At 34.6% G+C, this 16,969-nt stretch overlaps 1 protein-coding gene across 1 annotated transcript in view; it reads right to left on the reverse strand.

Moving 5' to 3' along the window:
* The window catches only part of Rarb (retinoic acid receptor beta), a 712,875-nt gene that overhangs the window by 502,647 nt on the left and 193,259 nt on the right, over nt 1-16,969 (reverse strand). The window lies entirely within an intron of this gene.

The raw sequence follows: 16,969 nt of genomic DNA on the forward strand, positions 1-16,969 counted from the left end.
TCAGTGTTTAATTTGGTATCAGTTATGTTGTAGGTATTTACCATTTGTTGCCCTGCTAACTAGACCTGGGACAGGGCTTGGGGGAAGGATGCCCAGTACTACCCCCACGTAGTGGGGAGCTGAGCCATTCTGCATCGACACTGTGGATATGTAACCAGACACCCAAGGTAAGCTACTTAAAAGAGCAAGTTATTGGACGATACTCTAGTAATTATAAGAGATTTAAACAAGGTAAGAAGGAAGGACTGTGTCTTGGTATTGGCAGGAGATTGATTCCAGGACCCCTTGTGGATTCTAATCTGTGAATGCTGAAATTCTTTCTATAAAATGCATATAGCCTATGCATATCCTATACTTGGAATAATCTCTAGTTACTTATAATATGCAATGCAATGTAAATGCTATATAAATAGTTGCTATAATAATATCTGGAGAACAATGGCAAGAGAAAAAAGGTTTGTATGTATTTTGTACAATTAAATAAAAATATTTTCAATGTGCACTTGATTTGATCTGTGGATATGGAACCCATGAATAAGAAGGTCTGACTATATACAGAAAAAAAAATTTTTTTTGGTACTGGGGATCAAACTTGGGTCCTTGAGCTTGTGAGGTAGGTGCCAGAACCACTGAGCTAAATCCCTGACCCTATATATGGAAATTTAAATAAAAATTATTTTCTATATTTTCAAAATTTTGTATACTTATATACAAATTCAATAAGTGGAAATTTAAAAAATTAAAGTTCTTTGGAGATCTGTTTTATTAGGTAAGAGAGAAGTTGTGTGTGTATGTTTGTGCAAACACATACACAGAGTCAGAGTAGTGAAATATGAAAGACAAAGATCTAGTAAGAATTCTAGGAGCTGGAATTCTAGGCGTTAAAACACATTTTTCTTCAATATACAATATTGGCTCAATTATTCAATAAATTTTTCCAAATTGCCTTTGTTTCTAAGTGACTGTTAGGGAAGAAAAGGGCATAGAGAAATTATGTAAATGGCCTGTCATTCCTGATTTTCAAGTATTAAAGCCAGAAAAGTATTTATAGATAATAAACTTGAATTTTAACATATGCTCTCTCGAATTTTAACTCAGTACAAAATCTTTATAATGAGTAGCAGACACCAACATCCTAGTCAACTAATTCAAGCCATCAAAATAAACAACCCTTATGAAAATGAAAATTGAATATCACATTGGAGAAATTGAAAGCATATTTTATCAAAGACAATTTATTATCTGACAGCCTTGGAAAACAACAGGAAAATTATGTTACATTAAAATGAAAAGGCAACAGCTTCTTTCAGCATCATAGTAGTAAACCTTGGGTCACTCAAAAAAAAAAGTTTATTTTACATGTTGGCACTATGTGACCTTTTAAAAAAAATTTAGTCAAGGAAAATAAAACATACTACTGACCCTGTAGAAGAAAGCAATACTAATTTATTTTTAAAAATTCTTTATTGGGTAGAAAAACGATTCTACAGAGCTACCTCACAAGCCATCACAGTGTTACAATCATGAGGTATGCTAAGCAAGCAACACTGGCTTCCTTTCCTTTGAAATTAAAGTCATTGGTCACCAATGCCTTCCCTTCATACATCAAACCTCTGACATCATTCTTTGCATGTGTGGTCCTTGTGAACCAGTAAGCGTAAGGCATTCACACCCTATATCCTCAGAAGTGGTATCAAATTAAGTGTCAAATATCTCCTAACCTAACCCCAATTCATTTGAGGGATTTTCAGTCTCTTGTCTACTGTAATAAGAACAGCCACGAATTTGGAGCAATGCTTTGGGTAGAACAGTCATGTTCACATCCCCATTTACTGAGAACTGTTAGATAATCTTATGAATGGCAACACAAAAGTTCACTAGAAGGTGGCTCATCTAGGGAAAACACTTTTAGCGCCTCAATTAGCATAACATGATCAGCACTCTTTACAGCCAGTATTGCTTGTATAGTTGCTTTATGTTATTTCATTAGTTTATTATCATTCCCTGAGTATCGAAATACATTCAACTCTCTTTTGAGATACTGTCTAGAAGAAAAGCATAGCTATAAATCCAATGAGTACCTTTTAATGCCAAAATTTCAGAAAACCAGAATTTTAGTAAAGTATTATTTTATATATAAACTAAATATATTCAAGTCATGAGAATCTCAAGTTCTTGGCAAGGGCTTTTAATAACTGAAAAATTAAAAAGTCTTACTGCACCTCAAGACCATAATGTTAAGTGAAAGAAATCATCAGACACAAAGCTTGATTAAGCACATGGTTTCTCTTACATGAGAAACCAGAAGTATAAATAAAGAACAAAATAAAAAACATAATAGGAAACAGGAAGATAGATCTTTTGTAAATGGGAAGAGGCCCAAGAGATTGGGGGCAGGGTGTGAAAAAAGAATAAGATGTGTTATGTACATGTACCAACTCCCCATGAAAATATAATCATCAGGTACTGTATTAATAAACAAATAAAAATTTAAAAAAATAAATTAAGGGGTTGGCCTGGAAGACTCATGGTAGTAACTACAGAAAGTTTAAAAAAAAAAAAAGGTAGTGCTAGAAGAGTACTTAATATCAAGTATACTTAACTAATTTATGCTTTGCTCCCATTCCTCAACTAAATGAGCTCATTGATCATGACATTTTTATGGTGTCGAACAACCTCAATGTGTAGACAGCTCTGAGGCTGGGAAGGCTAACCCATATGGTAGTAGTCTAGAGAGACACAGGGCTCTTCCACTTTCTAACTACATTAGAAATCATAAAAATCTGATATCATTAGAAATCATAAAAATCACACTTTCTTCTAGTATGAGAAATACTAACATATGAAGGTATTAGTTCCCTTTTTATGTTCCTTCTCTACATCTTACAGTAGCTTGGGTAAAGATGCCCCCTTTTTGGAGTGCTTCCCCCAACCTTCTCCTGGAACAATGAACTACAAGGGCCATAAACATCCCTTTATAATACTAAAAGTTTCAGTATGCACTAGACAGGAGTCTGTTTTTGGATAACCACCAACTGAATGTACAAAGAACTTTTTAAAAAATGCTGCTTTTGATTGCTGATGTCATGGACATTGGCAAGAATATTGAAGCTGTACATCAAAAAGGTATTTTGGGAATAAGTCAGCATAAGAATAAAATAGAGCTCTCGTAAAATTGAGAGATCTCTTTTGTATCAAAGTATATTTATGAGATAATATTTCAACAGAAATGAGAAAAAATGGAAATCCACTGCCATTATATTACTATTTTGTTGAGATGGCAATCTTATAATGAAATCTAAAATTCCAGCTCTCATATCCTAAAGTGGATGCTGGCTTGCTTTAATCTTGGTTATCGTTATAACACTAAAGCAATCATCAAAATTAGCTTTGGCATTTACAAAAAAGCAGTCTGGGTTCTACCTTTCTTCTTTACATCATCTCTTCTCTAGCTCAACAGCTGCCTGACAACAAAAGTTCAATACTCAACTGCAACTGGAAAGGGGGAGATGACTGCCATTGGGCATGTGGTGTTAAATCCAAAAGGAATACTGAATTTGAGCTTGGCTCTCCCAAACCACAGCTTCGAATTCTATTAAGTTTGATTCTGAAAATGAGTCTCTATTGACCCCATGCAAGATCTTAACCTCCAGGATTTCTGTTCTTTCATCTGTAAAACAAGTACCTTGAACTCAGTGTCTACAGACTCCTTTGCATGCAGAGGTTTTACGATTGCTATGGTCTTCAAGCTGTTCCTTTAACTCAGCTATTTGAATCATCTAGGCATGAATTATGCTGTGGTGGAAAGTAACTTTTACTCTATGTAGTATTTTTATTTAGGCTTTATGCACTTTTTTGGTTTTTATATTAATAACTATACCTAATGTGGATAAGTCACAATATTACTACAAATAGCAAATTAGCTTCACTTATTCTAAATAGAACATAAATCATAAAAACAAGAGACAGAGACAAAAAACAGTGTATTTCAGTACTGTTAAATGGTGTGGCTCGAGGAAACCTGTGAGCTTCAACACCAGTTTGGCTTTGTTACAAACAGCTACAAAAGATGTCACGGAGTCAAACTGCCTTTAAAAGCCGTAATCAGAAGACCTGTATGGGAAATAAAATACTTTCCTCTTATAGGGTCTAATTTGATTTAAATCATTCTAGATACTACCACAGATGTAGATTTCATTTTTCTTGGAAAACTATAGTGATGACTAAAAGAGACTCAAGTCCGGAAGCACTGGTAACCTTTTCAACTCACTGACTCTAAGAAGTGATCTCAGAATCTGTCCTAATTTCCGTAATTCTTCTCCTGGTATTGTCTGAAAGCCAAAAGGAAGAATCATGGGCTCCATGCGTTGCATGTTCTAAATCTCTTCATTCCTTGTTTTGAAAATGTGGACTTAAAATATCTTTATAGAGGCATTCACATACTGTGCAATATACTTATTTAAAATATAGCATTTGATAGTTATATTTATTCAAAGTTGTCTAATCATTATCTAACTTTTTAAACAATTTCCTTCAACAAAAGAAACCCCATACCTATTAGCAGTAATGAGTCCGCATGCCACCCACCTAGCCCCACTCCTAGGTGATCAGGAATCTACTTTGTGTCTATTGATATATTATGTATAGTTTGTATAGATGGAAACATAGGGACACGTGCTATTTTTTGACTGGTTTCTTTCCCTTAGAATTCTGTTTTAAAGGTTTATCCAAATTATAATGTGTATTATATTTTCTTTCTTTCTTTTTAATGCTGAATCATATTCCGCTTATAGAGGTAACATGTTTTTATTTATCTCTTTATCAGTTGGTGGGCAGCAAGAGTATTTCCATGTTTTGCCTATTATGAATGATATTGCTATGAATATGGTGCTTACAAGTTCTGTGTGGATGCATCTTTCTTGATTATACACCTAGGAGAAGAATTTCTTGAAGAGATACATTATTTATGAAAATGTCATTTTGAAACCACACATCAAAACTATTCTCCCATGAAGCCCCAGAATAAAACAGACCCATGCGTCTGTTCCACTTTATTCTATTTTCCATGCTTATATGTTTACATATATTATTTCAAAAACAAAGTTTAAAAATACCTATAATCAGGACATGTATTAAAAATAATAGAGAATAAAATGGTCAGCCCCCTACTCCTCCTATTCCATACTCATAGATAAACAGTTAAAACTTTTGTTTTGGGGCTGGGGTTTTAGCTCAGTGCTGCTACCGCCTGCTTTGCAAGTGCAAGATCTAGAGTTCAATCCCTGGTACAAAAAACAAAAACAAAAAAAACCTTTGTTTTTAATAAAAATAAGATTATGAAAATATTTTCATGTCACCTGACATAAATTTACTGCATTTTAATAAAAATTAAAAATTTTATTATATTGAGGATTCGTGATTTAATTATCCCTCTATTTTATTGTTTTCTATTATACAGCAAAATAAACATGTACATATGCATACATCTGTTATGAACTTGAGTAATCTCACAGGCCTTCTGAGAAAAGGCAATTGAATCTGAGGATGCTTATAGGTGAAATTTAATAGATTTTGGCCATCTTAACGCTAGGAAAAGTTATTTCACTCCTTTCTTCCTCTTACAATAAGTAAGAGTGCAGATTTCTCCATTACTAGATGTTATTAAGGCTACATTCTGCCAGTAAAACACAAAATATGATTAAAATACAAAATACAGTTTTTATACGTATTTGAACATTAGTATACTTGAATACCTTTTTATTTTGTTCATAGGCCATTGATATTTCTTCTGAGAATATCCAGTTTATATCATTTGCCTATTTTTCCACTCAACTGTTATATAATTATGGATTTCTCTACATGTACACAATCCATTTTTATTTACAAAAATGCTTTAGCTTTTTTAACCTACTTATACTTTGCCATGAATATATATTTTCGTGTTGTATCTTTAATCCTCACTGATTCTCGCTTCTACCATTGTTTTTCTATTAAATTACAATACTACTACCATAAATTAAACTCCAATATTTAAATTTTTAAACCTCTTTCTCCATTCTTTTTTGTTTTCTTTTCCTTTTTTGGTACTGGAAATTGAAACCAGGACCTCATGCTTTCCAGGCAGGTGCTGTACTGCTGAGCTACATGCCGAGCCCTCCTTTTTCATTCTTTAGCTAGTGGCAAAATGTTTTAATTACTTAAGGCTTACTGGAATATGTACTGTGATATTAAGTTTGGCAAGTTGTTTTTTCAAAAATGTTTCAATTAATTCATATACTTATTTTCACAAATGAATTTAACTTAATGAATATTACTAATTTAAATCACTAAACATTTTTATCTAAATTGTAAGCCATGATGGTTATTAATATTTAACTAATGTAAAATGTTACACTGTTTAAAATATATAATTTAAGAAATCAATATATTGGTGTTAAAATGTCACAATAAATTAACGGAATTATTTAAGTTTAGATTAAAGAAACTAGCTCTGAATTCTTAAGAAGCAACTACAAAACAACACAGAAGAAAGCTACATTCAAGTCTTAAGCACTCAATGGAATGTATAACTAACCAACCACAAAAGAAAACAAAGTTACCAAGTCATAAAAAATACATTAAATTACAAATGAATTAGAAAAAGCAATAAACTACTTGGAACTGCTATAGGAATTTAGTCTTAAAATATCAATGGAAATTACCCAGTAGATTAAATAAAATATGATTACAGTATGAGAAATTTATAGTTAAACAGCCTTACATTAATTTATTTGCTCCAAGTATACTTTAACATTTTCTTTGATATTCTTTGTACATACTTATCTTCCCAATAAAAAATAATGAAGGAAATGACGGGCAAATGAAATTTTATTTTCACTATAATTAGATTTTCCCTCTCAAAAACCTTCTATCTTTTTAAATCACAATGAATTAAACTACAGTGTTTCCTTTATTGCAATATTTCCATGGCAAGCATGTTAATTTTTTTCTCAGGAAATCTCAGGATCATTCTGGTATAATTACGTCTACCCAAACTTTGCCAAGAGTTTGAAATAGGACTTTGATGGGTACCAATGTCATATGTTTTTACTTTGTTGTGATAACAGTAAATCTGGCCATTTCTTTTTTGTCCAAATGCTTCATCTATGTGAGTATATAAATTCTGCTTTAACTTTCATCCCAAGAGGAAGAGAATGTTCTTACCTACCAACAGATGAATTATGTAAATTACTTGATTTACTCTTCAAAACAACTCTCACACCTATACTTTACTCATGAGGCCATCAAACCTACTTACCTTATCCAAGGTCACGGCTAACAATGGAAATTCAAACCCAGTTCCCTATGATCCACCACAAATGTATACAGCATGCTTCCTCCTCAAGCTTTATGAGTCATTAAAACACTGTAGCACCTTGTCCTTCTGTATTCCAGAAATCAGTGGAGTACAACATACTAGAGAAATGTTACCTGCTTCCCGTTTGCATGAATAAAATTTTATTGAAACACAGTAATAACATTTGTTTACATATTTTCTGTAGCTGTTTTTGTGTTATGAGAATTATCTGCGATAGAGACTGCAGGGTCCACAAAATCTAAAATGTACACTATATCTGCCACTTTACAGAAAATGTCAGCCTCTGCTTTATTTCATCTACATCTTAGCTGAGAGAAAATAAGACATCCCATCTCTTCAAGATATATGAAAAAGATAAAATAGTTTCACATATAGTAAGGTGAATTTATAGAAAAAATATAAATATTGGGGTTTTTTTTGTTTAAGTTTATTTCTGGTGTTACCAGGTATGTATCCTTGAGTAAGTCACCTCTGTAGTAGTCTATTTCATCTGTAAAGAGGGGCTCGATTAGAAGGTCTTTGAAATTTTTTTAATTCTAACGTAGTCACTGTATTTAACACAACCACTCAACTTGTTTAAAATTGTTTAATTTTGGTAACTATTGTTCATAGAGAAAGACATTTGCTGAAGATCCTGCAATTTAGTATTTCCATTTACCATTTCTGATAGAAGGTAGTCTTCAAAGGCAATTCAATCCTCTCAGATTACGCCCCTGTAATCTCTTTTAAGAGATAGTTACAGGAATTCTGCCAGGCCAATTCATTTAGCAAATTTATCTTAAAAACATTTCTCATCAGAGATTACTGCAAACCCTGATTTGGGGGTCAAAAACTTTTCTACTCTGATTTTGCTTTTTTCTTTTCCTCCCTTAAAGGAAGCTTTTGCTGTTCTACTTCTGTTGCTTGTGTTGCTTGTAACTTGCTGACTTGCTTTTGTAGACAGCAGGACCTTGAACTTGGTCTTCAGAGCACTCACATCCTAGAAGTTCCCATCTCATCAAAATTGGATTTTGTTTCTAGTTTTGTTTTAAAAGTAACAGTACAAATATTAAAACACCACTGAATATGTATTCTAAATTTATGAGAAATAGAAAGCATAGGACATTGATTTGTTTTAGGTGGTTTTGTGTGTGTGAGGGTGACACTGCTGAAATGACAAAGTTGAAAATCAAAACAAGTACCTAGTAAAAGTGAAGTATAGGAAAAGTGTACATGTTTCCAGCTAGTGGAAGTCTATATCATATGGGCTTTGGGGGGGATATTTTTCATCATATAGCCAAAGCCTCAGGAGTTTAACCAAGCAATTCCGCTTTCATAGTGTGCCCTGAGGAAATAATTAGTCAGGACAAATAAGCATCCCCACTGCATTTATAAAAGTGAAAAATGGAAATAACATAAATGCACACAAATAGTGGCTTAAGTTAACTTAACTGAGGTGCAACAACATAATTAAATATCATGTAGCCATTAAAATTCTATTATAAAAATATAAAAATTATAGAGCAAATGGTTACTCTAAGACTTAGAAAATGACTATAAAATAATGTATACAGTAGGTTTTATTTCTTGTAAAAATGATACATGTGTTAAAAGTGACAAAAAGAATATCAGTCAAAATGTTAACATTAAGTACCTCTCAGTGGTAGAATTACAGGTGAATTTTTTGGATCTTTTTTGATGTTCAAGTGTTTTTCATTAATCACATGTTACATTATTATTAGAATTATTTAGAAGTTTTAAATTATAAATATAATTTTTAAAATGTTTAGAATATGCTCACTCATAATCAGATCTATGTAAACCAATCATTTCAATAACTGAGGAAGCATATAATTTTTTTGAAATCTAATAATTTTGATGCACTGCATAGTCAGTTGATGGTTTTTACTTTCAAAGGAGAATATTAAAATTAATAATGTAATAAGAATCCTCCATCTTTGAATTATGGTATTGAGTTGTTAATTTCCCAGCTCTGTTTTTTCAAATTATAGTAAATGTACTTATTTGCTTTTTATTTGTTTTTGGAGGTAGCTACCAAAGCTCCATGAGGGCAGGGATTGTTTTTTCTTTTTTTCTTTTGGTTCATCTAGCACAAATCCCATTAAATATTTATCTAATGGAAAGAGATTTTAAAAACCAAGCTTTTTAATATCTTAAAATAAAAAAATCATTAACTTGGAAATATCCTATAATAATAATGATCCAAGGTAGCTAAATGTTCCCTGACTTTAACCACTTGGAGTTGACACAACTCAATCACACAAAAGCAAAGTGCACTATAATCAACACCCACTACATTGATGAAAACAAGACTATCAATCTTAATGATTTAGAGAAAGTTAACCTTCTTTACCTGCACTGTCATTATTTAATTTATGCCTTTAAAAAATTACATCTGATAAATCAGCCATAATCAAAACTTTGAACTCCAAATATAATTAACCAAATGGCAACCCAGTGCCACTTAGGTGAAAGTTAATGACAGAAAGTTTATACTCTGAAGTCAATTTTTATTACCTTGGCAAAATGGAAGTGCATGATTAAATATTGGTTTGGGTGGTGTCAAGAGAGGAATAGTTTAATTCAGGAAGCAGAATCAAATATGGTGCTAATTGTTCATAGGGGTATCTTTGTATCAGCTATGAAGACAGGTTTTCAATGCCAATTAGTATTATAAGTAATTTCTTTTAAATCATTTTTATCTACATAATAATTCAATTTCTTTAAGAGGACTTCATGGGTCAACTTCTGAATACCCTGGCCATGGTAAAAAATATCGCTTTGTAAATGATTGATTAATTTTAAAAACTATTTAACAGTAAAAGAACATTTGGCCTATTTGTCTAGTAAAATGGAATATAAAGGTTCATAATATCTTTAGAATACAAAAGCAAGCACAAATATAATTAAATGGCTAAGAAATTGAAACAAAAGTCCTCATTTTTTCCTTTGAAGCTGCTCTTGTCCCATAGGGTCCACAGATGAGGAAGGCTGTCCTATGCCAAGACTCTAAAACAAAACCTAAGTGGAAAGTTCCTCAATTAGCTGGCACGTTCAGTCAGTGAGGCAAGCCAACCTACATTAATAGAAGCTTTATTTCTGTACTCATTTTTATTATGCTTTTTCTAAGAGATTAGGGATTTAAAATGCAGTCTCTAGGACAAGAACTTGTTTTGGATTTTAAATGGGGAAAAGTGGCTAGAATACCAAATCCAACTGTCATTGTCAAATATAATTAGAAAAATTATGGAAAAAAATTTAAGTCTCTTAATGATAAAACATTATATTAAGCCATAATGTATATTGAAGAATACTGTATTTATTGTCAAGGATTACTAAAATTATATTATTACTGGTTTACAACTGCCAATAAGAGATGGTTTGCATGTTGAATGTAACAAGCATGAACGTTTTTGACAAAAACATGTATAATGCTTACATAAAGCAGTGATGTCATTCAGACCTAGTCCCATAGTTCAAGGTTAGAAGCTAAGACTTTTAACAATCTGTCCGATTACTAATGACTAAATCATGGCACAGGAAAGTCCAAGGATGTTGTCATAATTGGGAAAAATACTAGAGATGACCATCATAAAATAGAGCTTTGGGGAGATCTAACAATGCAAGTAGAATCCATGATAGGACAGATTATCAAAGGGTTTAGTAATTAGTTCTATATTCTGTCAAGTCACATAGGCCTTAGTGAATAAGTGGTCAGTAAGGAGATTTTTCTTTAATGTTGCTGATGGGAGGTAATAGAATGATTGCCCTTAGACACTATGTTATCTTCAAGAGACAAACAATATTGTATTCCACTGAATATTTAAAGGAATTCTATCCTCTCAAAACACTTATGGCAAACTCTCAGAGAAAGTAAGAGTTGCATTTTCTTATCAGACGTACATACATACATACATACATATTATGCACACTAAGATGCATATAAATATGTAAATTGGATATTGAAGATTTCATTACAATGGAATTTGCAACTAACATGATTAATTGCTCTGGAACAGAGCTCCACCTTTCATTTTCATTTTCTTTTTGTGTGTGTGATGCTAGGGATGGAACTTAGGGCCTCAACTATCCACCCCCCCGCCCCCGTACTGGGGATTAAATTCAGAGTGTTTACACTGAGCTGTGTCATTAAGTTGACCAGTGTGGGCTTGAATTTGTGATCCTCCTGCCTGAAGTTCCTAGAATGCTAGGATTACAGATGGGTACACTGTGTGTAGCCAAGTCCTCAGCCATGGTACTCAAGTGTGCCCTTCCATGGAGATACATCCCCACAGAATCCTACTTTTTATATATTCAGTCACTTCAAGTACTCTCCTTTTATACAGTAGTCAACCCATTCCTTGCAAGTAGTGTATTTCAACACTCACATGCAATATTTTTGTCCCAAATTGAGAACTTTTTACCTTTTCACTTAAGCAGCAGTTCCCAGTTGTTTTGGCACCAGGGATTGCTTTCATGGAAGACAAGATTTTCTGTGGTGTTTGGATGGGGGTAGTTTCAGGATTAGGTTCTCAGAAGGAGCCTACAACCTAAATCCTTCACATGGGAGTTCATGGTAGGATTTTTGCTCCTATGAGAATCGAATGCCCCTGCTGATCTGACAGGAGGAGGAGCTTAGGTGTTAATGTAAGCAATAGTGAATGGCTATAAATACAGAGGAAGATTCAGTGCCTACCCCACTACTCAACGTTTGTTGTGTAGCCCAGTTTCTGGCCCTGTATGGAATGGCCCAGGAGTTGGGGGATTCCTGACTTAAATGCTTTCCTGCTTCTTTTTGGCATATGAAAATTGCCAGCACCATTATTCTTGCAATTGGCACCATTTTAAGTAAAACGACAGTTACTTGAACACAAGTCCTGCTATACTATGTCAGTAACCAGAGGCCTACATGGTGACTAACAGACAGGCAATGTATTCACTGTGGACATTCTGGACAAAGGGAAGTTTCATGTTTCAAGTAGGACAAAACAGGATGGCATGAGACTTTATTATGTTACCTGAATGGTTACAATTAAAAGCCTATCAACTGTTTACTTTTGGACTTTGCATTTAATATTTTCAGGCCACCACTGACCTTAGGTAACTAAAACTTTAGAAAGTGAAATTTCAGATAAAGGGGGATAATTGCATCTTTTTTCTGTATGCTGGAAAGATATATATATATTTTTTTTTAATATCAATGTCCAAACTCTATCTGCACACATACTGAAGTCATTGAGACCTTCCCTGTTGCACACTGGTAGGTTACTGGGCAAATTGTGTTCCACAATACATTTTGAGATGGGAAACAGGTCTGAGGTACTTAAAAAGATTCACTGAAAACACAAGTACACTGCAGCGAGGGAGGGACTTCACCCTGAAGAGGCGCTTCCCTAGCTGGTCTGTACCACCCCAGCCTGCTACTCCTCCAGGGAGCAGCCATCTGGGGAACATTCAAAATAGCCTGAGGGAAGGAAGGAGGTGGCTGAGGCTGGACTCCAGGGACAAACTCTGAATATACCAGCCCTCCTTCTCTTCACCCTTCTCCAAACACTGGGGGCCACTGAAGCCCAGTGGCATCCTCACCAGCACTCACTGTGGGCAAGGGAAGCCCTATCCCCATACTCTGGACTGAGAGGGTAACAAGTGGTACCCTTGGATTCCCGCCCCACCAGACACACCTACCAATGTGCTCTACCAATCCCTCATGACATCCTAGAGCCAGTCATGTTGAAACTCCACCCTACCCACCACAATGAGGCCCTTACCAGATACGGCGCAATGCTCTTGAACTTTCCAGCCTCCAGGCATGAGAAAAAGAAATTCATTTACTAAATTACCCAGTCTGTGGTATTGTGTTATAGCAACAGGAAAGTAAGACAACACTTAAGCTATCAAATATCATACCTGAACCTAGCCTATATTAAACAAGTTCAGAACATATTTATTAGTCTACACTTGAGCAAAATCATCTTTTTTAATGACGAATTTAATATTTCAAATAATTTATTGAATTTTTGTACACAAAACAAAGCAAAAGCCCACCAGCAACATCGTACTCTGTGGTTTCCTCTGTGATCTCATGACAGACTGAGAGCTGTGGCTCTCCCTGCTGCTTCCCGAGCATCGGGAAAGTATGGTACTACATAGCACTTGTCTAGGAAAAGATCAAAACTCTTAATTCAAAGTATGATTGCTGTTGATCACATACTGCTTTTACCCTACCATAAAAGTGAAAAATCGTAAGTCTGAGTCATTGTAAGTTAGGGACTATGTATTATAATTGTAATTCTTAAGGGCTCTCAGGACATAAATCATTTACACAATGACTCCTGTTGCCGATCACAGAATCATTCATCATCATTCATTAAGTACATGTATAGTACTTGGCAGGAAGTACTTCATGACGATGTCAAATCTGTAATAATATGTAAAAAAAATTCTACCGCAGACAGTGAACTCTATAATACCTCACAAGGCCAGTTTCATTTTCTTTCTTACTTTCTTTCTTTCTTTTTTTTTTTTTTTAGATTTAGCAAATGAGAGGTTTAATTTACAAGCACAAACGTCTACATGGATGTGCATTTGAAAATTTGAATACTGTTTCTGAAACTTCACCTTTCATTTTGTTACTCTTGAGAACTGCTTTCTGGCCGAAGCAGAATGAACAGATGCTAATGGTGTAAAAGACTCCGGTTCAGAGACTGGTGTAACAATTGTCTAATACATGCAGTATTTAAAGACTGATGAGACTGTACATTCTATCTGCATAGTAATTTAGTTCAGAAGTTCACAATTATTTTATTTTCAATATTAATTGCTTTTGTCTCTCAATAAATGACTCTGTAGGAAGTGGAATTCAATTTCATTCATTTTCAATAATCGAGATTGCTTTGAACTAGCTCAATAACTCTCACTCCTCTTGGCCTTCAATATATTGCCAGTGGTAGCACATAAATAATCTGGGTTTTCCTTTCAGATTCCTAAGCAGGGCTGTCTGGCCCTTGGCAAAATTGCTAAGGAGACATAGTTTTCTCTACATATTCCCAGCACTACTGCTTTGTCCTCTAAGCATCCGCAGCCCCCCTGCTCCTCCCTACTCCCAAAAATGATAGGAAAAAATAAATTCACACTGGTGAGATTTCTAGGCTGCTGGACTTTGCACATCCTATGCTCTCTGTCTGAAACAGCCTTCTGCATGCAATCATTCATACCAAAGACTACCATCCCCACAAAGCCTCTGCAGACCTCCCAGGAAAAAAAAAGAACATTTAGCACCCTCGCCGTTCCTTTGTGGCTCTCTTAGAATTTCATCTCCTTACACTGACTTAGACGCTCTTATGTGGCTTTTTCCCTTAGCAATCAGCTTCTCAAGGTTATAAATCATAATTCATTCATCCATCTATTGCATGGAGCGCTTAGCTATGTTTCTTGCTAACCCTACCTGAATGAACAAATAAAAGAATGAATTAATAAATACGCATTTTGATGTAAGAGAAGTTTGCCTATGAGTTTTAGTAATGTACAGTATTTTAGTTCTTTCAATGCAAGTCTTGGGAACTCATTTACCTGCCCTTGTTTCACACAGTGGAAGCCCTGACCAAGTTGTACTAGGGGTGCGTCTATGTGGCACCCACCCAGCCCCAGCTAGATTGAGAGTTCCTCAAGTACAAGGACAGCAATCTGCACCAAACACAGTGTAGAAACTCACACCTTTTCTATAGAATGAACAAGATCATAGTGCTTATAATTTCATCAGTGCTTTTATGCAAAGGTTATATTTCAAGAGGCCACATTGTAAGGCCAGTGAGGGAAAGGGACAAACCCTAAACTTGCCTCAGTTCCCTACTTGATTGATTTGAAGCTTTAAAAATTTTATCTGACATTCAAAGCAAAGTGACTTCCAAACCCACTAACCCTGTCAACAGTCTATCAACATATGGAACACATGGGCTATATTTATTGTCATGGGATTTCCTTCTATCTGTTTGCAAGCTCTTTTTAAGAGCGTTGTAGTGGTTTCCCAACATAGATTACAGGTTCCTACAGGAAAGGACATCTGATTTTTCTTAAGTGAGCTGTTAGCTGAAATGTCAATATATTGGTTTGTATTTATAGTGTAAGGACAGTCACCACGCATTTGATTTGATTCAATTCCTTTAAAAAAAAATCTACTGTGAACCCACTAAGCAAAATACTTGTGGTTACAATCTAACCATCTTTCTACTGCTGTGTGGTTGTCCTGCCTCACTCCAAATCTGTAAGAAGTCTTCATAGGGTAACCACATAGTGGAAAATGATACCCAGTTACATTTGAATTTTGATAAAAAAATCTTTAGTATAATATGTCTGTATATTTCACAAGATATAGTCAAACTAAAAAGTATTTATCTGAAGTTCTAACTTATCTTACTACCTTTGCATTTTTATTTGCTAAAGCTAGTATTTCTATATATGTACTGTATTTCTTTGTGTCTGAAAATTGAATTTTAACGAGTTGATAATAACTGCAATTACTCTGTCCAATTTAAACTAGGTGTGGCCAATTAGCATTTTTCAATGACACTGGCATAGGAGCCCTTCCCTTTTCCGTCCCTTCATGATCATGGAAGCAGATAATGAGATGGAGCCTCAAGTACCCAAGGTTCCTGAAGATCTTCAGTGAACAGGGTCTCTTCCTTAGGCATGTGGCATGAGTGACAAATGTATTTAGGGATGTCGGGGAGAGATCTGAGTTAGTGAGATTTTAGGATAATATAGCTTTGATGGGAAAACACATTGAATTATAAATCACAAGACCTTCACTTAAATCTCAGTAATCTGTTGCTGATTAACACTGTGACATTTGGACAACTGCTCCATGACTTCAAGGGTTAGAAGAAAAGTGGTATTGGTGACACTCTCTCAACCCAAGATTCATGTTAATGAGCACCTACTGAGTAGTTATTTCATGCCAAACTTGATGATACTGTAACGAATACAACAGTCAGTAGGCTACAATCATCACAGAAGCAAAGTAAAATCAAACCAAATCAATAAGAGCCATAATAGTTTTATTGGACATACCACACTTCAGATACTGTTCTATACACCATAAAAATATTAACTCAAGCCGGGTGTGGTGGCACATGCCTGTAATCCCAGTACTTGGGAGGCTGAGGCAGGAGTTATATATATATATATATATAGAGTAACTCATATAATTCGTGTAATAATCCTTTGGGGTAGGTGCTATATATTTTTTTAAATCTCTATTTCATCTGTGAGAATACAGCCACAGGAAAGGGAAGCTGCTTACCCCAATTAATTGACAGTCTTCATTATAAAGGATTGGTATGATGTCAGAGCTACTAAAAGGGCAAGATGTTAATGCGAAAATAAACATGAGCAGTAACTCATATAATTCGTGTAATAATCCTTTGGGGTAGGTGCTATATATTTTTTTAAATCTCTATTTCATCTGTGAGAATACAGCCACAGGAAAGGGAAGCTGCTTACCCCAATTAATTGACAGTCTTCATTATAAAGGATTGGTATGATGTCAGAGCTACTAAAAGGGCAAGATGTTAATGCGAAAATAAACATGAGCCAGTATATCAGTCGATAAGTCAC

This window comes from Fukomys damarensis, unplaced genomic scaffold, assembly GCF_012274545.1.
Source record: "Fukomys damarensis isolate Sample0158 unplaced genomic scaffold, DMR_v1.0_HiC HiC_scaffold_28, whole genome shotgun sequence".
In the NCBI taxonomy this organism is placed as follows: Eukaryota; Metazoa; Chordata; class Mammalia; order Rodentia; family Bathyergidae; genus Fukomys; species Fukomys damarensis.